The following is a 24,518-nucleotide window of genomic DNA, read 5'->3' as shown; positions in this document are numbered from 1 at the left end:
CGAGCACTTTACTGTAGAACAGTTTAACGAGGACCGATACCGTGCTCCATGGTCCCTACGCAGGATGATCAAAGTGGTCACCCACCCGCTTACTGACCGAGATCCATCAGTGATGCTTGACTTGGGTGATCTACCGTAGTCCTTACGATCATTTCACTGCGGGACCCAAGTTGCGACAGAGAATGCTGTTGGTTTAAATTGCTCATCACGAAGAACCTTAGTAGTTACAAACTAATATCCTATAAATCATGTAAAGAATAAAGTAATATGTAAATTATATAGTGCTTTTGAAAGTTTGTCTACTACAAAACACTTAAGCGTGGAATTTTGTAGGTTCGATTCCAATCGTAACCATGTTGCATTAGGCTTTCATGTCCACCTGCATTTTGAATAACTTTACTTTCGAAATTAGAGGCACATTGCCCGTTCTTTGATTTAATTGTACAAGCCTATTAATTTATCTATGATTGATTTTTCTTCAGTTATACTTTATTCCATATTCAGTTATTCAAATATTTGAGTCCCGCAGTGGAAGACACGGTTCCCAGGAGAACGTCGAAGTCAAGCATCACTGACTGCGATCAGTAAGCGGGTGGGTGACCACTTTGATCAATACTCGTAGGGCCGAAGATGTGAGATATCGGTCCCCGTTAAACTACTGCCGTACAGAGAGTGCTCGACTTGGCACGATGGTTATAGGGCCACCAAAGCGAGAGTACCATCGGCAGAGAATCAAAATGGTGATGACATGACCTCGGATCATCCTCAGAGATGTTTCAAAGACAGTTGTTAATAACGCATGGTGGAGCTCTAGTGTGACGTAAATAATGCACTTACCTACCACATCATCAACTCAACTCAACTTTGATAAAAAATAATCGTTATCTACATTAAGGGATATAAAATAAGAGGCACGGCCGGTATCGAATGAGCTCTTCCTGTCTCCGAACTGTAAGGGCCGTACTCCCAGTTCCACTACAACGACCGAAAGTCTCCGAACTGTGTCATTTGTAAATTGTAGTCTTGTGGGTTTAGTCTAATTATTAATGCTAAGATGGATACCTTTATCCCTGAAATTTTCTTCATCCAAAGACTTAGTTTCGTTCTAAAGATCTTCAATCAATAAGTTTATGACCAATATGCTCGTTTATAGATGACTTTTCTCTTGATGTTTTTTTAAAGTAAGTTTTTCTAATTTTTATACTTTTTGCATTTAAGTTTTTCGTGATTATTAGTGGTACGCTTTAATTCTCCATAATTTGTGATTACTTTTTCAAAAAGATTAGTATACCTGTTTTAATAATTGACTCACTTGGATAATTTTAAAAAATATTTTTCTTCGTATTTTTTGAGCATGATTAAAATAAAACTAACAAATACTAAGCGTAATTTTTAAAATTTTGTGTTCTCCAATATTGAATTTTCGAAGCTCGTTTTTGTTTAAAACTGTAATTCCCTCTCAATATTAAGAAATATCGTATATTTATAAATTTGTATACGTATGTATATTTCATACAACGGTATTAACTCGCTATGTTAAACTGAGTTGCATAATTTCATTTTACTCTAAATATTTTTAATCCCACTAATTTGAACTATTTATGATTAACAGTTTAATAAAGATTAATGTATACCAACATTTCTTAAACTAATTTAACTTGCATAAGCTTTAGTTTGGCAAAAGAAAATGTTTTTTTGCAATCAAGTTAGGTTTTTAGGTCTCTCAGATTTTATATTTCACAACTCCCATACTACTTAGTGTCTTTTGACCCCTTCTTTTCCTTGACCAGGTAACACAGTTTAATTTAGTTATTCAGTTAATTAGTTTGCTTGCTGCAGTTGAGCAAATGGTTTCAACTTTTAGCCGGCGGTGTTTTTGCTTCAAACTATTGTCCGGTACACCAGCTAAAATGTAAAGATGTAATATTGAAAATGATTTTTTTGAGAGTGTCAGTTTATAATTTGAAATCAGAATTAAATTCCGGGAATTAAACTAAAACGCTTAGCGTTCGATTCTCAGACAAACCATATTTAGATCAATAGAACTTAGTATCAAATTTTATTTTGGTAATTTCCTAATTAAATATTCGTTAAGTCTTCACCAATTTTAGGATGCGTGATTGTTCTCTCAATATTTGAGAATCTGTTGAAGTAAATGTACTAGTTTCAAAATATAGTCTACGATTAAAATGCACTTTTACATAAATACATAAAAGTTTAGGCCAAGCCTTAAAACAAATGATCCAATAAAATTTATATCTAATTTATAAAATTTTTGCTCATATCTCAATTTTGTCTGCTATTATTAAAATTTACTAAATAAAGTCTTAAACTTGTTTCATTGTAAAATTCAAGCGTGCAATGAAAATCAATTTATTGAATTCACATTCTTTAAAATTAGAAAACTATTTCAGGTATCTAGATGTCTGGAAACCAAAAACTAGAACATACAATATGGCATATTTAGTGTTATTTAAATAAAACACATGGTATTAGTAAAATAACAGTTTTTAATAAATCCCGCCTCGTCAGTAATGTACTGTTATTTCAGAACAAATTTTAATATTTAAGGTAACGCATTCTGTTCCAAATCAAAATATTTATCAGACAATTCAGAATCTGTCTGTAATTACCGCTTACATTATTTAAAACCCTTAAAGCTTAAGACTCGCTGTCACATGACATAGCACAGCATTTTTTAAATTTTATTTTCCCCTTCCAGTCAACCTAAATAGAAAACATTTAATTGCACAAAATTTTTATTGTTTCATGACCCTTGTAAATCTTGGTATCTTTCCTCCCCTTCTGTTTTCCAGACCTTGGACCAGATAACACCGTTTAATTTCGTTATTCAGTTAAGTAGTTTGTTTGCAGTTGTGCAAATGATCTCAACTTTCAGCAATAAATTCAAATGAATGTCTCTTAATTGAAAGTAAATCAATACGAAATGCAGGATTGCTGTAAAATAAGTTTTTCCTTTAATTATTATTTTGTCGGAAAACTTCGTTCCTAATTCAATTGTGCAATTCCTGAGGTGAATAACTAATATATTTGTTGAGAGATTCTAAGTGTAGTAACTTTCTTTGAAATTTATGAAAATTAGAAAGTTGATCTATTAGTATAGAAAACATTAAAGGGTTGCGCAACTTTCAGATTAAAAATCTCTCTTTATAGGGAGATTCTACTCTATTTTAATAGAGCATTTACCCCAAGACATTAAAATCTGAAAACTATTTGTTAATTTCGGTTAAATATCATCACACTGAAACATAAAATCAGATTGTTGTATATAATTTACTGGATGTGTACTAAAGGTTTTGCAATCATTGTTGGCTAATTTTAATTTCATTTGTTTTTTCGTGATATTTAAATGCGTACAGCATTGCAAATTTGTAAAAGGTATTTCTAATCGGGAGGTTATAGCTTACTTCAAGTTTCCATCGCAGCCCAATTTAGCTAAGCTGCGAACACCAATATGGAATTGTGTTCGATAACTATCTGTATCAAGCCATTTTTCAGGATTTCTGTAGTAAACTGATTTAAAATTCTGAGCAGTTAATGTCATTTGAAAATTTGGACTGAATTGAGAATTGTTTTAAAATGAACAAAAATATTAAGTCTTTAAATTCTTTCTTTTCAAAATTTAAGGCTTTAATTTAATGGCATAAATATGCTGCACCGAACTAATCGTAGAACTTATCATAAGTATAAAATTTTCAGCAGCAAACTTAAAAGCAATCCTAACTAAAACAAATCTAAATATTTTGTTTTCTAAAAGTTGAAAATTTCAAAAACTTATGTTCAATGTACTGGAACATTTGTTTAAAAGTTAACGATCGCTTTTGCTTAGACACACCGGTATTGGCTATTGAAATCTTTGGTTTAAATTTTATAAGTTTAATTTTAATTCTTTTTTGGGGGAAAGTAATCTGCATATTCGTTTTATAAAAACCTTCACATTGAATTTCAGGATTTGATATAAATGTCTTTATAATTTTAAGCTAGTGATATGTTAATATTTTTGTATATGGAACCAATATGGAATTGTGTTCGATAACTATCTGTATCGAGCAATTTTTCATGATTTCTGTAGTATACTGATTTAAAATTCTAAACAGTTAATGTCATTCGAAAATTTGGACTAAAGTGAGAATTGTCTTAAAATGAACAAAAATATTAAGTCTTTAAATTCTTTCTTTTCAGAACTTGAGTTTAATATTAGTGATACACTAGTCATAAGTATGCAGTATTAAGCAGCAAATTTAAAATAATTAATTAAAATATTTCTATTTGTTTTAGTTAGGATTGTTCTTATGTTTTTTACAAATCGAAAATTTAAATATCTGATGTTCATTGTACTGGAACATTTGTTTAAAAGTTCACGATGGCTTTTGCTTAGGCGCATCGATATTGACCTAATTATAATCATTGGTTTAACTTTTATAATTAAAAGTTTAATTTTTTAGGGGAAATTTACATATTTGGTTTATAAAAACTTTAATATTCAACTTCAGGTTTTGATATAAATGTCGCTATAATTTTGGGATAGTCATGTGTTATATTAAGTTAATGTTTTGTGGGGATCATATTTTGATTGGTCATTTAATCATACCAACAAGCCTCTCAGTGAAAGGTTAGTGCGAAATGTTTGATAAATGGTAAACTTACGAATACGAAGTGTCTGCAGATTTACGGTACGGTACATTATTTACGTTGCACTAGAGCTGCACAATGGGCAATTAGCTACGGTCTGAGAAACATCCCTGAGGATGATCCGAAGACATGCAATCGCAATTTTGATCCTCTGCTGAGGGGATGACTCTCTTGCTTTGGTAGCCAGACGACCACCACGCGAAGTCTAGCACTTTACTGTAGAACAGCTTAACTGGGACCCATACCGCACACCCTCGGTCCCTACAAAGGCTTTTCAAAGTGGTCACCCACCCGCTTACTGACAGCAGCTAGTGATCCTTGACTTCGGTTTTTTTACTGGAAACCGTGTTATTACGATCAAACCACTGCGTGGGACTGGTCAAATTTTGCAAAGAAATGAAACATTACTTCATTAACTTTACTTCAGGTACAATTTTTTGTTTTCAACAAATGTTTTGTATGCCCAAAACGTTTAGAGTGGCCCTTGGGTATAAAACCAAAGACATCCACTCTACCACCAAGGCTACCAAAACCTAAACTAACAGCTACTATATTTAATGGGCACAGGTTTTTTTGAGGAAAATATTCGGTCAAAAATAGTGTTATTCAAACAAAACTTAGCTATAAGTTTTAGGTCATTTTAAATTTATGAAATTAAAAATATTATACTAAGTTATAATTAAACAATATATTTGCATTTAAAAAAAGGTAGATTTAAATTATTACCTCTTTTTTTTTTTTAGTGCGATACCTTTTCAGGGGGGTTAAAATAGTTTTGCCGTTGTCGTTAGGACTCTGTGCGCACAGCATTATTAACACTAGAGAAACTGAAACTTAGTATATACCTATATTGCCCAAAAGCAGTCTAAATGACTGCATTGTGCAAGAATAACTAATGTGTAAAGAAATTTGTTTTAAAATTAATTATTTCTATACTATTTACAGTTGTATAACAAGTTATAAGTAAATATGAACAAGAAGAGAAAAATTATGTTGTACTAAAAGTTACAAAATTCTAAGAAATTGTGTGATCATTGTTTTTCTAATTGAAATTAAAAAGCAGTCAAAATGACTTCCTTGGGCAATTTAGATTAGTTAAATATTTGACTAATAAAACATAACCATATTAAACGGTTATATTTTAATTAAATTGTCTTTGTTGCAGAATCCAAGAAGCTACCGTGATTTCCTTGAAATTGATGTTTGATACTCTAACAGAGGAAGTAAATTATGCTAGTTTGAAAGAATATACCCTAGAGCAGAATATTGATTATTTACCTGGAAGTTTAGTGATTGGTAAGAATTATTTTGATCTGATCGAGTAATTGTTTAATAAAATTTATTTAATGTATTTAAACTCAAATACAGCATTTGATTAGTGTGTAAAATATTTTATAATTCAATCTCTAAACTATTTCAAAAATCAAATTACTCGGGTATCAAACTGGATAAAAAGGAGAAAATTTTAATTTTTCATTAATGTTTGAACATGGTTTAATTGGCCAAAACATAACTTTTTGTCAGATTCTTAGAATTAAGTTATAGTAGTTTTTTCGTGTGCTGACAAATGGAGTCGGAAGTAGATTCTTAAAAACGAAACTTTATTTGTAACGTTTAGAGTATTTTAACCTTTCCATTTCATTAAATTTTTTAGATTTATTCAGAGGACGAAAATGAATTTTATGAACGTTAAAGTACTCATTTTCTAAGCGTCTATATTAAGATTTTTCATCAGTTTATTATAGAATTTGAGATTATTTGTATGTTGTCAATTATTTGCACTAAAAGCTAGGGTTTGAGTGAATTTCTTAGTGTATTTAAAATTTTTCTTGAAGATTCAATATTCCTAAATATTTTTTTAAAGATTTCAGTTCAAAACACACGTAATTACACTAATCTAGAGAAATTATATTGAATTTTATGAATTATAATTTGTTGTCGAGAATTTAGTATGGCAAGGAAAATTTGGTTTTTGAACTAATTTGTTTTGAAATATACTTTTTAATTTTCGGATTCTTGCTAACAAATTAAATTTAGCCTTTGTAAAAATATGTTGAAACTAGTCTCATACCTTAAGGGAATTTCATTTTTATGAAAACTTGGCTTCCTCTAATTAGTTAAGAATGTTTTGGGGTTTCTCGTATATGTTACCAAGGGGAAGAGAGAGGGGTGTGGACTGGACAGTGTGTAAGCATCGTTGAGGTAAGCATCATTTTAAATAAGCTAGGTAAGTTTTTCAAATATATTAATTTTTTAACTCGTTAGAAGTTAATTGCGTTAACATTGTTCCTTACGTTTAAAACTTATTTCACCTTTTTAGTTTCTTAGTGGGGGGGGGGGTAGGATTTTAACGTCTACTGATTTAATCTGCTTATAACTATTGGGAGGCTAATGAATTCGGCCCAATGTCATTCACCAAATAATTTCAACTCTAATTACCTTTCGAATGCAATATTCCCCATGCATACATGAAAGCTGTTTCACTTACTTTCGTGGTGATTTTAAAATTTTTAGTAATTTAAAATTTCGACTGCACCGTTAGACTCAGGGATTTTCATTTTAACTTTGTCTGCGTTTGTTAATAAATGCTTGTGTTTTACTCCAGTGATTTGGAAAGTACGCACATAGTGCAGAGGACTTGTGAGTAGGAATTGAATGTTTGTACTAATGTGATCATTATGGCCATTTCACAAAAATATCAATTTCAAAAGCTTACCAACGAAGGGGTTGAAACGAATCATTAGCTTGGTAAATGATTATAAAACTTGATTCGACGCACTGATATCGAACACTCTTACTAAAAGACTTGTCTAATTTTACCGTGAAAGTAAGGACATTTTTATTTTTTTTTAACTAGGCTTTGTACTGGATACCTCAACGACGTATAGTAACTCTTAAGGACCCTATTTGCCGAGATCTCCATTTCGGACCTAGTTGCCATAGGAAACATGTGTGCCAAGATGCCCTCGATTACTTAGTGTGATAACTATGTGTGCCAAGATGACCTCAATTACTGACCTAGTTGTCATGAGAACAATGTGTACCAAGATCAGCTTGATTACCAACCTAGTTACCATGATAAACATGTGTGCCAAAATTATTGACTTTTGAAGAGTTAAACCTACCTTATTTCCTCGACTCAAAAGGTTTATTTTTTATATTCTCTAATATGGAAATTCCACACTTGTATTATATGAATATTTAAATATAATTTTTTTAATAAGAATTAAGCTACATATTGTCTTTTGCGAAATCCATATTTTCAATTCCGTGCATGCAATTTAAGAGTACTCAGTAATAAAGTAAATTTATTTCTAAGATTTTTCTTAAATATAATTAATCGAATTGATCTAAAGTTTATTATATCCAAAATTTTGTTCATGAATTATTTTAATAGTAAATTGTTTATCCATTAAATATCATAAATTAAATTTAAAGTCTTAGAGAATGTGCGTCGAATTTGCGGACACTAAGTATTTCATTTATCCTGCGAAGTGTATGTATACGTACACTTAAGTATCAAAACGTTTTAAGACAAGCTTATTGTTAGCTAGTGCTCTCAATAAATTATGACTTAATGTCTTAAAAATAAACCTAGAATATTTATGAGAATTAACTTTCAACGAATAAAAACTAATTTCGATTTATTTGTTTTTTCTTCAAACTGTTGTCCAGTACAAGAGTCAAAATGTAAAGTTGTACTTTTAAAAATTGATTCCTTGAGAGTGCCAGTTTAAATTTGAAATGAAAATTAAATTACGGCAATTAAACTAAATTACTTGGCTTTCGATTCTCAAACAAAACATATTTAAATTAAGAAAGCTTAATATAAAATTTTATTATGGTATAATACTAATTATATATTTTTCAATAAATCTCCACCAAATTTTCAGATGCGTGATTGTTATCGCATTATTTGAGAATCAGTTGAAGTAAATATACTAATTTTAAAATGATATCTACGACTTAGAATACACGTAATATAAGAGTTTAGGCCAAACTTTAAAACAAATTATTTAATAAAATTTATATCTAATCTATAAAATTGATCGCTCAACTCTGTCGGCTATTAAAATATACTAAATAAACTCTTGAACTTACTTCAATGTAAAATTCAAGAGTACAGGGAAAAACCGGAATAGTTTATTGAATACACAATCATTAAAATTAGAAAGTTGAAAAGTATTTGAGGTATCGAGATGCTTGGAAACCAAAGAACTAGAACATACAATATCGCATATTTAGGGTTACCAAAATAAAACGCACGGTATTAATAAAATACTTTTTAATAAATCCCGCCTCGTCAGTAGTGTACTGTTATTCAGTACAAATTTTAATATTTAAGGTAACACATTCTGTTCCAAATAAAAAATTTTATCGGACAATTCAGTGTAATTTGTGTAATTACCGCTTACATTATTTAAAACACTTAAAGCTCACGACTAGCTATCACGTGTCATAGCACTACATTTTAACGTTTCTTTTCGCCTTATAGTGAACTTTAATAAAAACATTAAATGCTGTATATTTGACATGTTAATACTTCACAATTTAGTCTGTCGTCGTATTTTTATGTACGTATTTATAAATATAAATTCCTCTAAACAAAGAAATTAATAATTTGTCAAGCATTTATGTAGTATATATGGGCAATAACAATTATACGTATTCTATTAAAAAAATTAATGTACTCTATATCAAATAGAAGTCTAAGAACGAAACTGTTAAAAAAATTTTAAAAATAAAAAACTAAAGTTATTGTTCAGAAGTATACGTTTCGGCAAAAAAAATTTCGTATTTCGTAACTCTGGAGGAAAAAAACTGCTAGATTTTGGTTGAGCGGAATTTTTTTGATTTATTATCTATAGTTAAAATCTGATGTTTTCTCACCTAATATGAATTGAGGAAGAAATTTTGTAGGAACAAATATTTCAACTTCGTCAGGTAATTCCTTAAGATAAACTGGAATTATATTTCTAATTAAATACGTTCGATATATTTTTATAAATAGACATGTGGGTTTATACAAAACTAGTTTCGTTTTTAATCTTATTTCTCAGCAGAGTCTATTTTGTATAACGAAATTCTTTAAATAGATATGCCTCGATTTGCTTTTCCTCTAAATATTTATAGTGGTATTCATTCAGTGTTTAAAAGTAACTGTTCGATTAAAAGTTTCAACACTGAACAATATTTATTACGGATGATTTGGTCAATTTAGTTATGCCTAGCCAGCTATAAACACCGCGCGTGATAAAAGGATGTTTTAAATTTTTAAAAAGCTTCAATGCTGAAGCTATATCAAGTCGTAGTGTCAAAAAGTAAACAAATTTGGAAGATTAAAATTTAAATTTAGTTCCCTTTTTTTAATGCAATTATGCCTGGATGAGCAAATTTAAAGCAGTTCATGTTTAAGGAATTTCGTTATGCATTCATATTGTTCACTTCATTCATATTCACGTTCACGTCATTCATATTATTCATTCATCACGTTATTTCATTATTTCACTTAATTCTAGCTAATTACTAACATACGACTAACTATAACATATATTTTAACCATAAAACATTAATTCATGGACTCTGCTGCTAAGTAAGTTTAAATAACGGGGCATAATTAAGCAGTATAAGTTATTGAAGTTTTTCTAAATTACGAGATAGCATTTCGTATAACTGAAGTTGTGCAATAGTAAAATGACGCAGAAAATATGTAGAGATTTTTAAAAGAGAGTGTAAATTTTACTAAAATCATGTCTTGTTTCAATGCATAAAATTTTTGAAATTTGTATAAATTAAACAAATTATTTGTAAACGGGACATTATTAGAAATCGACAGAGGAGTTTTAAAACCTTGTATCTATTTTAAATTGAGTGAAAATAGTACTTTTTAAACTAAAAACAAATTAAATCTGTAGACATTCTACAATGACTAGTGAATTTTACTAAGACTGAAATGCCTGTACCAGTTATTCTAAAGGAAACTGAAATTAAAAAAATACAAAAACTTATAAAAATTAAACTTGCCAGCTTTGTTTGTAGGTCTCCTATTAAACAAACCCTAAACAATAATCTGAATACCCTGAAACAGTCTCGTATGTTAGTTCGGGCATTTTTTAAATGTTCGCTATTTTAATACCAATAAGAGAGCAGAATATTGTCTACTTGTAATTACCCATCCTCTTTCACGTGACACTTCTGAATTGTTGAGGTTTCGCTAGATTTTTGAAGAATAAAACAAATCTCAACGTTCACGTTACCGTTTACTTGACGCAAATTTTATAACATTCATCGGAATTTTTTTTAAATTTGGTATTACATTAGGCATTACTTTGCAATTACAAGAGAGGTATTAAGTGATTTGGAGACTTGTGCGCAATTTAAGGTTGGTTGTAAGGTTTGATCAAACATAGAAACGTTTGTAAAAAGACTTATGGCTGAAATTTTCCCCGAAATTTTAATTCTTACGCAGAGTTATCACAAGCTATGAAATTTGCTTAGTGGATACAGGGCTCCAAATGTTAAATTCCTGAGCCTGACTGGCCTAGTTGAGTACATATCCAATGGAGCTTAATTGAAAAATAAATTAACAATCATTACGGAACAGATATCCCTTAATCTGATAAAAAAAATAGTTTTCATAATTTCGAAAATAGGTACATAATTCATAACGTCCTTCGAGATCCAAATCAAATTTTAGAATTTACTTTATGACAAATTTAAAATAAAAGTTAGACAACAAAATTTGAACATTTTAATATCACATCAAAAGTCTAAATCTGTTCGAAAATGTGAAAGAATGTGCCAAGAGATTTATCGAACTTATCCGAATTTAAAAATTAACTATGTTAAAATATGTTAAGAAATAAAATAAATCTTTCAACGTGTATATGTTTCTAATAAAATGCAAAGGATATTTTGTATATGTGTATTTACCTACGTGTCTTAAACATTATAACCAACGTATTTAGTAGAATTTTTAAATGTTAAAGATTTCAAAAATCTGATTTTGATGCAGTGTAAAGTGAATATGTGATAAATCAAGTTATTATTTCAAAATCTCTCGAACGCATATTTTTAAACTAAGCTAGTTATTGCAAATAAATCGATTTGATAAAAAAAAACTAATTACTGTGCGATAGAATACTAAAAATATAGGTTCTTCGTCAGAACAAAAGAAAGTTTCCGCTATAGACATGAATCGACAATTTGAAGAAAAAATCCACGAGGTAAAGTATAAACTAATTTTCTAAATCTATTCATTTTTAAATCCTTTTTTACAGTAAAATTTTCTTATTCTCGTGGTATGTTGATTATGCGTTTAATACTTCTATAAGAATAAATGACACAGATAACAATAAGCTTGTCCAGGAGTTAAAACGCGTGTATTATATGAAATGCAGATTTGCAAATTCCTAAAATTTAATCTCAAAATTTTTATTCATTTACGTTTCAACCTAAGCTAAACATTGTTATAAGGCTAGAAATTTTTACACCAATTTAAAATTCAATAATGTTAGAACACCAGGGTTATATTATACAAAATGTTACCTTTCGGAATCTGAACTGCTTTAAGTCTAACTTTCCAAAAAGTAAAATTAATATGAAATTCTCATCTACTTTTAGGCATTAAACTTTAAAAAATAGTACCACTTAACTCAAAGCAAACAAACAGGGTAACGCCATTGTTAGAAGAGTGCCATAAAAAATTTGATACACCAAAATAAATCTTGAGATACTATATCGAAATTGCAACTGTATCATTTTTATAATTGCAGAGAACCAAATTTAAACCTGATAGCACGTAAATATTAAGACATCGATTATAAGACAGCTGAATGAAGTGCAGTCTTGTAAGCGCGGTTTATAGTTGATGATATAGGTCTACGCAATTTGGGGACATCGATCTGCAGCATAAGTGTGAATCGGTATGTTCTAGACTAGAACCCCTGAATTAGACAGGCTGACTTATCATTTATTTTTGGAGCAAGGAGCTAACATAAGCACGTAACATAACTAATACTAACATAACGTTAACTTGCTAACTTGTTTGCTCCAATATTGCTTGATAGGTCAGCTCTGATAGTATAGGAGCCTTATTCTAGACTAGTGTGTAATATGACGTGAAAGTGGTAGACGGCCGCTCTGCTTTCTCGCCATGCTTCACACTCGTCTTAGCCGTTTCGGAACTTCTCGATTCACACTTTTGTAATGGATCCTCGTGCTGTGAAGAGACCTTAAATCTTTATCGGAAGTATCTATTGATTTAAAGAACATGAAACTAATTTTTTAATATGTGCTCGGTTTTTACTCTTAATATGATGCTGCAATGACTTTTGCGAAGTTCCCAGTCTTCAATCGCTATATTGATCGAACAAAGCGGGTTTTGTAGTAAAAATTAGATAAGTAGCACTCGGGAGTTTAATAAACGCCAGCCGAAAGGGAAAAATTCCGTTCTTAAAAAAAGTCTAAATTTTTGGAAATATTTTTTTCTAACTATGCCTTTTCTTGAAATTGGTAATTTAAAAGCTGGGAAAAATTTAAACTGATAACTTGAAACCTCAAGCGAAAGTAGTGTCTGTTTTATCTAAAAATGAGTCTAGAAATTAAACTAAATGCGCAAATCTGCTTTTCATATATAAAAGTTTAAACATTTTTTTTTTTAATTTATCAGACTAATGGAATAGTTTTAGTTGAAGGAGAAAGTCTTGAAGTAAAATCTTTAGTGTTAACTTTCTGATTTCTATTGTGTAATATGCTACTTAGAAAGAAATAAAATTAATGTAAATTAAAAATTTAAATGTATATAGGTTAATTTTTGTGATGAATGATGCATATTTTTGCAATGAGAATTTTCAATAGAGGATCATAAATATTTTTCACTCTGAATTGTGCAACTGAATAGCAAAGTTGCTGTTTTCATAACTCACTGTTCATTTCATACTTTAAATCCATGTGAGTATAAATATTTTGATGCAAATTATGTAAGATTTTTCTATTTATGTAATAATAGGGCAGAAACTTAATGTTGTTCATGTAAATTTTTAATGAGACTTCATTGTAATTGTGATTAGAGCTCCATGTAAATTAAAGAAGATGTTGTTTAAAACTAATTTGTAAATGAGAGTTTTAAATAATTATATGTATTATAAAATGTTCTTTTTAATAAAAAATATTTGATAGACATAATGGCTTTAATTTCTTTTTATGTGGAAATTTTTATTTCCCACTAAAATAAGTTACTCAGTTTTAAATCACCCCTTTAGAGATAATGAGGATATTGACGCATTTATCCTGATTTTATATAAAATTTGCAATAAGGAATTAGGATGTTAGTTAGACTTTTCTGTAAATACTTATACTTTACGGATAGTTATTACAGCAAATGTAAGTGTCGTCAGAACTAAATTCAGTTTAACATTAAGTCACTAGTTTTAAAAAAACTTGATGCATTTTTATACCAGTCAGTATCTGCTCTTTTTAAAAGGAATGTTTTTCCTAGTTAAAGTGGAGAATCTAATTCAAACAAGTAGATATCGAAAGTAAAATTATCCTCTCCAGCAGGAATGAAAGAGCTTTTTAACAGGTACGAAAATATTTTTAGAGTATTGTTTTCTAAATATCTGAGGAAAATTAAGTGTGGATAATTATCCTAAATTTCTTAATATGGCTTACCTCTTCCGTATCCCGTTTAACCTCAAAAGTGTTAACTCTTTGACGCATTATTTTTATTAAATATTTTGTACTTTTCAATATATTGTATAAAAGTCAAAATAAAATAAAATATTTAGCTTATTTATTAGTTGTGTATTCTTCTATTTCATAACCATACCAGTTTTTTTTTCCTGATAAATTAAAATTCTAACGCGGCTCACTTCTAAACAATTTACACTTATTTGCAGTTAATCAAATCGAAATAGTTATTCATCATAGAAATTTCATCAATTTACAAAATCAATAACCAAGTTTCTGACTATAAAAAAGAACTATTTGGATTATATATTTCAGTACAGATTTCAGATAATTTAACAGACTTTTAATAACTATTAGATAGCTTTCATGATTAAATGTACCAAATATATTTTTACAAGTGTCAAAAATATGTGAAAGGGAAATTATCAAATCTGCATCAAAGGTTAGGGAATTTTTATCATTATAGATTAGTAGGTTAACAAACTAAATTCCGTTATTTTATCTAATTCTTTTTATTCAATGAAAGCTCTTTTGTACTTAGTTACCAAAGTTAAAAAGTTTTGTATTTACTGGATAAACTACAAGTTTCTTAAATTTTAAAGCATTTTTAAAACTTACGAATTCAAAAACTTCAAAACTTTTTTGTAAAATTCTGTGACTAGGTTCAATAGACCAAATTTAATTAACCTGGACAAATAGTTTCTAGTTTCTTCAGAACTTTCTAAATGTTGAAGAGCTAGGAAAAGACCTTTTCAAAATCATTAAATCTCAATCTTACTTTTCCATTATTGCACGAACGTAATATTCCATTCTCCAGATTGATAATCTCGACAGAGAAAATTTTCTTCTGGCGAAAGTGCGCATACTTCAGATTAAGTTTTCTCAACTGTTTTTCATCCTCATAATGCAAGATGGTTTTATTACAGCAGCAAATACTTTCCGTTGCGCCTGAGTTTTTTATTAGCTTTCAAAGTCTTTTATTGTTCGAAAAAAGTCTGATCCATATAAAAGTACAAATTCCTTATTCAAATTCGCATTTCCTTAAAGCTATCAAAAAAATTCGAAAAATGTAACTGAAAATATCCTACCAATTTATACGAAGATGTTATGACTCTACACTTCTGCTACCAGAGCTTTAAATAACAGAAAATTCAATTTTTACATAGAAATATGTAACGATGAAACTCCAAGACATTTGAGTTTAATTTATATTGATCATATTTAAAGAACATTTATTAGCTAATCTGATAAGGCAGGATAAAAAATGAAGACTCCAAAAATTTTTTAGAACAGAGCTGCTCCGTCCCTTGAAATTGGAGCATTGAATAGTACCTGTTACGTTAAACAAGTGGTTCCCAAACTTTTTTTTGATCCCTTTTTATAGTCAAAACTTGCCCACGAATCCCCAGTGCATATATGAACGGCATAAAAATTACAAATTAAAAAAAAACATTTTGTTGAAAAACTATTTATTGAAATCATTTATCTTTTATTACTATTTATTATCTTTTGTTTAAAATAAAATAAAAATTAAAGACTTGGATGAATGTGAGATTTGATTATGTCCGGCTCAATGTTAGTGAGCACTAATTTCTAATCGTTTATATATATTTTTTTTATGATGAGGTTCCCTACGGCACTGAAACTAAGAGAAAAATATTCTCTTCCCAAGTTTTGTTTATACAGAAAAAGTTTTGCAACAAGCGCAGTTTTACGATTTTAGTTTTGATTAAATTTAATTATTCATCTTGTAGTTTCAAATTACTTTCGCTAAGTTTGGCAAATGTACTGAAAATACATTCGCTGCAGCTTGTTTTAAGTTAACCAGAAAACCTTGGTATCTTCGTACCATTGCCGGAGCACCGGCAGTAGCTACAGAAATGATATTAGTCAAGGGTATATCTTTTAATTCAATCAATAGCGTTTCACCTTGCGTATAGCATTTAGCAAGTAACAATTCTTTGTAAAATTTTCATTCTTTTACAAATCTTACATAAGCTAAAAGTAAGAGCTTCGTTTCCTGGATAAGTAGATTCGTCAAGCTGTATAGAAATTCAGATATTTTTAAGTACTCGCGTTAAGAATTTTCTACGCACTGAGATATATTATCAATCTTTCTTTGTTCATTATTATTACTCCGTGGAATTATTTTTACAATGTTAAAAGCTGGTTTGTGCAACCCGGTGAGTATTACTTCACTTACATCTAGTAAAATAAGTTCTTCAATAGTGTGGAGGCTTTCCGAACTTTGCAATCATGTAATATATAGAAAAATGCGAAACTATGAGAAGCATGCAATCCATCGTCACCTCTCTTAGATGTTGTTGCAGTGACGGTGTTTTCAGATATTTTTCTTTGACTGTTTGAATAATAGTTAAATCTTTATCTTTTTTATCACTATGGACTTTTATCAATTATTCGTTAAGCTTGGAATGTTTCATTGGATCACTTGTTATAGTTTTATTACATAGGAGGCACATAGGTAAAGTACAATTTCCTGGTGAAGAAATAAAGACATACTTTAAATATTCAACATTGTATTTTCGGCGTTTTTTCTTCGACTCATTCATACTGTTATCTCTTAAAAAGGGAGCAAAAGATATAAGAAAATTTGTAAATCAACTGTTTAATTTGTAACAAACCACTGCTAATAATTATAAGCACCCACCTTTATTTATAGTTTACTTAGGATGTAAAAATCGCTACGATTTTATTTATCTTAATTTCCTTCATAATAAAAACCAATAACAATTTTATTATTTTATATTAAACCTCACGCGGACTCCCTGACGTTGTTCAGGGACCCCTAGATCAGTTTTTATTTATCACGGACCCCTGGTGGTCCATATGGACCACTTTGGGAAACACTATGTTAAACCATCCCTACAAAGTTCAACGAAGAATGTGAGGAAGTTTCCTCATTTCTAATCGGAATTTTTTTTTTAATTACCTAAAAAAATACTAGATTGGTAACTAAGATATCAGGTTTTTTTTTAAATTAAACGAATCATGTGTTTTCCTGAAAATGCCTTCATTTCCAGCCACGTCGATGGTCTATCCCTTAAACTATTCCAAGCATATCCTGTTTTTTTTCCTCCAACTTGAGCTATCTGCTCCTTAAATTAACAAGGGGTTATTAAGCTGTACTTTGCGCTCACAAAGCCTGCATACATAAAATAAAGATATTTAACAGCTTCAGCAAAGTAAATTTGTCAGACGATATGTCTGGTCCTGAGTGGATACTCACGAGCTCTATACCATACTAACGAGAGGATTTTCATCCATGACAGATTTAACGTGCATCATGTTGGGCGACTGTGAAGATGAACGCCAGTATCGAACCCTGAACCGAAGCTCTCGACTAGCTATGTTCGAACCGACTGCACCACCAGGGAGTCTACATCTAAAGGTTTGTGGTTTCTAAATCCTTGTCAAAAATAATGTAGGCACTTTATTAAAGTCGCCAATAGCACGATGAGCTATTGGCGACGGTCCCGGAAACATCCCATAGGATTATCCGAAGACATGCTATCGCAATTTTAATCCTCTGCAGAGGAGATGGCACCACTTCTTAGGTAGCCCGACGATCTGCACCCGAAGTCGAGCACTTTACGGTAGAACAGTTTAACGAGAACCGATACCGCGCGCTCTCGGTCGCTATGCAGGCTGATCAAATTTGTCACCCACCCGCTTACTGACTGCAGCCAGTGAGGCTTGACTTCGGTGTTCTACTGCGAGCCATGTCTTTACGGTACACAGCTGGACTTTTCAAAGTTCAAGAACGGGTATTACGAGCTACAAACGTGATTTATGTTTTTTTTAAAAATGAAGAAAAAAATATAGTTTCCAAAGAGCAAAACCGCTAAGAATTTTTTTATTTTTTTAAAATTTATATTGAATCAGTGGGCATGATCTATAGCACGAATGTGGAAAGGGTCTCTAGTTTCGAATTTTAGATTTCTCGTGCTTTTTTTAAAATTATTTTTATGTACTGCGGAAAAAATTATTTTAGACCTCCCTCCCTTTTAGATGATTTTTAAGATGCTTGTAATAATTAGCATGTAAATAACAGTATGTAGTAGGAAATTATATTTCGAGTTCAAAATATCTCAATATGCGAAAAATTCATTTAGGTTCGAAAATTAGGTTCATTTTTTCCCATCAGAATTTTTTTTTTTTAAATTATAACAAAGACTACCTATATCAGAATGGTGAATTTGGGCATTTGAATGCTTTTTTTTACTTACTATTTTTAAATTATTTAAGAGAGCGATTTATTACCTATAATTTGCATGAAAAACAAATTTTCTCATAATAGCCTCAAATTTTGACCTATTTACGTATGATAAAAGGGGGGTTTTTTTGAGGGAGGGGGAGTAACGACTAACGTTTTATTTATTTTAGAAATTAGTTTATTCCTACTTTGATGGTATATCATACATTATATGATGTATATTTATTTATATTAAGAGAAGTAAATGCAACACAATTCATAATTTAACCATGAAATTTTTAGATTGAATGATTTATAAGATGACTTTAAAATCAAAAATTATAAAATTTTTATTATGTGTAACAGTATGCCACTTTTTGATATTTTGTACATTTAGGATGATGTGGTCTTCCAATTTAGAAGTCAAATGTTTCAAAGTTCTTTGGGAATCCAGTATAATTTCGAACACGTTCGATAGAAACATACCGAAATATGTTATATTTAAAATTAATTAGTAATTAGAAAAGGATTTTTTGTACGTCGAAGAATTTATTGGTTACTAATCACAAGATTATTATATGAAGCTATTTAACAAAACTTCTACCCAAAACATTTATGTTTTAAGTCAATCAGAATATAAATTTTGAGTAGTTTTAACGCAATGTTAAGTTTCTCTGCTGCTATGAAACGAAAATGAATTAAAACGATTCTAGAAAACTTTTAACACTCAGGAAAAGTATCTTTACAGATTATTACACTGTGATTATATTGAAAATAATTTTAAAAAATTATATTGTGCTTAAATAAAACCAAATAAACTACTAACTATGATTTTAAACTTACAATGATAATACTTTTGCTTCATTGAAATCGTTGATTTGGAATTTAAATAAAATTAATAAAAATTAAATGGTTTTAAAAATATCACTTACATCATAGAGAGAAATTATTTTGTTACATTATATTTTATTTTATAACCGTTGTTGAGCTGCCGAAACAATTTTTGGGTTTACTACTGCTAATGATCAACCACGTAGCCTTGTCATTTTGAACCAAACCCAGAAGACAAGTGAACTTCCGAATCAAGTATTAAGAGAAATGTGCCTTCATGTAGGATTTTTTTATAGAACTAACCAGCATTTGCGTTACATGGAGAGGAAGACCACGAGAACCACCCTCGGTTAGCCTGACGGCAAGAGGACTCTAAGCCGTGATCCATCCACCAATGAGGATATTTCACGTCAGCACTCATTGGAAGGCGGACGCTCTCCTGAGCCATCGCGGCTCCCGATGTTTTATTTCTCATATCTGTAGTTGAACAGCCGATCCAGTTTTTGGGTTTACGGCGACTAATGTTCAAATTCGTATCCTTGTCATTTTGAAGAAATACAGAAGACAAGGGAACTCCTGTATCAGTACTCCCCAGAGGCATAATTTGTTATGCAAATATGGAGGACTTTGTGTCTCGTCAAATTTAACATGCATCAGTCACCATTTACTACACGGGTAGTCTTCGGTGGGCGGGGATCGAATCCACGATCTCTTGGACATGGGCCCAGTGACCTACCAATCCGGCTATCCCGATGTTTCACTGAGGGAATAGAGCGTTCGCCTTCCAGTGAGGCGAACTGAGTTCGAATCCCATTCGATGCGAATTCCCGCCCCACAGGATTTCCCTTTGGTACGATTGTTTAGTAGTTGTTTGGTAGTTGTTAAGAGAATAATAAAAAAAAATTCTTAAATGTCTTAAGGTAATTTCTAAAAGTAAAAACCAAGTGATGGCAGATTTGCCTAGTGCAAGCAGGGCTAAAGAGACAATAGAAAGGCTAGGTCACTCCTTTGAAGAGACTCGTGCCGCTGCGAGCTTCTGATTTCAATCAGTGACGTCACGGCGCACAGCATCTCTCTTTAAAAATAATTTGCTTCCCATATAACTAGCATTTTTTTAAAACTTATTTCAATGCATTCATTGTTTTCTATAGTTTTTGTTTAATTTGAGGTGATTTTCTTCTCATCTGATTGCAAAAACTTTACAGTAGTAGTCAAATATGAGCTTGCGCGATAGCAACCGGCAAGAATTGTTTATGAAACACAAAATGAGTAAACGCGATTTTCCATGTCTTATTTCAGAAAATATAAAGGTGACGTCAAAAGAATAATAAAATGTGCTGGAAGAATTTATAATGCGGTGAATTAAAGCATTATGTTTCGTGTTTTTTGTTGAGACGCTTAAGAACTTTTAATTTCGCCATTGAAATCGATACCGCCTTGTAACTTTAAACAGAAAAGAAAAAAAATGTACAAGGCCGAAAAAAAAGAAAAAAAGAAATGAAGTTCTGAACTTCAGAAGTAAAAGTTATTAATGCTTAAAAATTCGTCCAATTTAATAATATATTTTTTAATGTCATTATTCAAAATATTTATGTTTTAATTATAACGCCTTAACCTTAAGTATTTATGATTGAGTGTAATATTTCCATTATTATATGCTCGAAGATTAATTTTTTTAGTAACTAGCATTTAAGATTTTTGTTTCCTAGTGATAATATATACAAAAAAAATTACTATTACAATTATAAATAAGAAACTATATTAAAATTAGACATTCCAATTAATAAAATAGAAAGACACTTTTATAGTTCAGATTAATATCGGACAAAATGATACTATAAACGTTTTCTTATATGCTTTCATTTATTTAACAGTAAAAGTTGAAAACTAAAATTAGAAAATGATGACGGCAACCATTGAGATATTTTTCTAACTTTAAAATATTTAAAAAAAAAACTATAAGGAATACCCAGAAAATATATGAATACTATATTTTTGAACAGAAATAATTTGTTAGCAGAGTAAAGTTTGATAGCTATTATCAGAAAAGGGTCGAACATTCAACTCATTTCTTCAACAGATTATTTAAATCGTCTGCAGACTAGACCTAAATGGAGTAAGGGAAGCGAAGAGTTTAAAGAAAATGAAGTGGTTTTAGTGAAAGGTGAGGATATTTCAAGGGTACTGAATTGGGTACTGAATTCAAGGGTATTGAAATCTTGCTAAAATAATTAAGGTTCACCCAGGCGATGATAATATAATTAGAGTGGTGACATCAAAAACAAATAAAGGTATCGATAAAAGACCTGTAAATTGTGAAATTATACATTTAATTCTAACCAACTTTAAGTGATTTTTGTATTAGATATTGCACTATAGTTTATGTCTGTCGTTTGTATCTGTTGAATATTGTTTATTTTTGTGAAATTGTCAAGGCGGGTGGCATGTTGTGCCTAGCCACTGTAAAAGCGAGGCTGTAATCGCAAGAGAGAAAGTAAGAGAAACCGAGAGTGTTAATTGTGGAGGAGAGAGTGAAATAAAAATGTGAAAGAAATTCAGTCCATCTGTGGTTTCACAATTTGAGATGTATTTAAAGATTGAGAGCTATCGAGAGACAAAACACCGAGGTTGTTCAATTTTTATGATCTGCTGGACAAATTGTAAACTTTTTGTCACCGCATGATTCATTTGGTTTCATAAGAAGGAATAGACACCCCCTTTTTATGAAAATCAACTCGGTCGGCAATAAATTGTTGTTTTAAAGGCAAAACGATGATAAATTCTGCTTGTAAAGATTTCTTGTAAATTTCTTGTAAAGATTTATGTCTCTTAGCTAGTCCTAAATAGTTTGAATGCAAAATTCTATCCTCACAGACACGAAAATGAATGAGTAACGAAGACAATTATAGGTTATTTTATATTATAGCCCATTGTTGAACTGCCGACCCAATTTTTGTCTTTACGACTACCGTGTTCAACTCCGTAGCCTTTTAGCCCGAGTATCTCCTTGGGAGGCGAGTGTTCTATTCCCTTAGCCACCATTGCTCTAACTACAGATTATTTTTATTTTATAACCGTCGTTGAATAGCCGGCACAATTTTTGGGTTTACGACTACTAATGTTCAACTTCGCAGCCTTGTAATTTTGATTCTAATCCGGAAGACAAGGGAACTCTTCGATCAAATATAGGGAAAAATTTGCCTTCGTGGAGGACTTTTTGATGAAACAAACCCGCATTTGCATTACATGGTGAGAAAAACCTCCCACGGTTAGCCTGACAGTAAGGGGACTCTAACCTCTGATCCGTCTACTACTGTCTATTGTCAGCACTATGGTCGGTGCGAACAGGGTGCGGAATTTGCTTCCGGTTCACTTCATTGGAAGGTGAACGTTCTATTCCCTGAGCCACCACGGCTCATTGCATGTTATTTTACTTTATAGCCGTTGGTGAACAGCCGATCTGAAGATTGGTAGCCGTTTACGTCTACCAATCTTCAATTTCGTAATTTGAAATTTAGAGCTCAACCTAGAAGACAAGGAAACTCCTGGATCTAGCATTAGGAGAAATTTAGTTTCGAGGAGGACTTTTTGATGCACATAACCGCATTTGCGTTGCATGCAGAGGAAACCTTCCCATAGTTAGCCTGACGGTAAGAGGACTCTAAGCCATTATCCATCTACCACTGAGGATAAATTAAGTAACAATACAGGTTATTAGGGAGTTACCATTATAAAATCGGGAGGGGGGAAAAACCTTACTATGTAGTTATTTTTATGGTAGTTAACGTGCAGATTTTTTTTTAATATCAATAAAAGGATTATTTTTCTTAGCTTTCACATTGTTATTTTCAATTTTCGATTATATTCGAGTGTGAAAAATTATAGCAGCATAAAATACAAAGCCTCTCGAATTATCGCGAGTGTGCACAGTTTGGCCTGTTTAGCGCACTCGAATTAACACGAGCGCACAAGTTAAGGGGTTGATTGACGACCCGTTTTACATAAAATAAGCTTTCTAAAACGATTTATTGATAAATTCATGGAATTCAACAGAATGCATGTTTCTAATGTAGCGTACTTGCATTTAAAGTTTTAGCTTACCATGCGGAATAATTTTAATAGAAATTCGTCATTGTTATTCCATTACCCATCAGTATTTTGACAGTCCTAAAAGACAAAATAATTTTCGTATCCCTCCCCTCTTATGCTACACCGGTCAGATTGCCAAACTAAGTTTGGTTCATCCGTTGATAATCTAGTTATCCTTAGTTTAACCTTCAGTTTAAAATTTAATGATATTAAATGAATTTTAAAACAAATATATTTTTAAAATTGCCACATTATAAATTTAATCTTTAAGTGTTTTTTGTAATTCTAAATTCATAAATTTAAAATGGCATGTGTTGGAATTTCACACTTTTAATGGTTCAGGGTATCCCTAACTGTTGAATACTTTAAATCTTATTGCTAAGTATGAAAAATCGCATGAACTAAAAAATAATTAAATATTCTATTAAGTATTTCTTGAGGAATTAAAAGAAATGCCGGAAAGCGTCACTTTTATTTTGTTAGGGTTAATGTACATGGCCCATAATAATTTCTATTAACCCATAGCATTTCCTCGGTCAAGAGTTATGTTATAACATACCACATACACAACTTGTTCTAAATCAGACTGTCAGATACGACTGGTAGGGTTAAGTGGTGCGAAGCCACAAACTGCTAGCTCCGTGGGTCTTGAGTTCACAATTAAAAAACTATGTTTAGTAAAAAAAAAATTGTGTATTTATTTTTATGAATTGAAACGTATACCTAAAAGTATTATTTTTTCCTTTTCTAACTGTGTTAATTACAAAAAAAAAACGTTAAAATAAAGCTATTGTTGCTTAAATACTGTATATATATATATATATATATATATATATATATATATATATATATATATATATATATATATATATATATATATATATATATATATATATATATATATATATATATATATATATATATATATATATATATATAATGGTTCTATATCTTCCCTTATGATTATTTTGTAATTTTCAAACAAGGTCAAGTGTTAAATTATAATATAGCATACCAAAGGAAATAATTACAAACCAATTGG

The 24,518-nt window shown here is 30.6% G+C and overlaps 1 protein-coding gene across 2 annotated transcripts in view; it reads left to right on the top strand.

Annotated features, from left to right (window-relative positions):
* The first annotated feature begins 908 nt into the window (after positions 1-908).
* Positions 909-24,518, top strand: part of LOC147816874 (transformation/transcription domain-associated protein-like) — a 36,959-nt gene continuing 13,349 nt past the window's right edge. Inside the window, exons 1-4 of one of the 2 annotated variants that reach the window (XM_087152073.1) lie at positions 909-1,181; positions 5,819-5,949; positions 7,511-7,799; positions 17,634-17,752. The gene's annotated coding sequence lies outside the window, so the exon portion shown is untranslated. The remainder of the gene's footprint in view (positions 1,182-5,818; positions 5,950-7,510; positions 7,800-17,633; positions 17,753-24,518) is intronic. The other variant, XR_015429318.1, reaches the window with a different exon arrangement.

This window comes from Parasteatoda tepidariorum, chromosome 1, assembly GCF_982258835.1.
Source record: "Parasteatoda tepidariorum strain Cologne lab strain chromosome 1, Ptep-v5.0, whole genome shotgun sequence".
NCBI lineage: Eukaryota > Metazoa > Arthropoda > Arachnida > Araneae > Theridiidae > Parasteatoda > Parasteatoda tepidariorum.
Note: the sequence above shows the minus strand (reverse complement) of the source record. Positions and strands in the feature narration are given on the sequence as shown.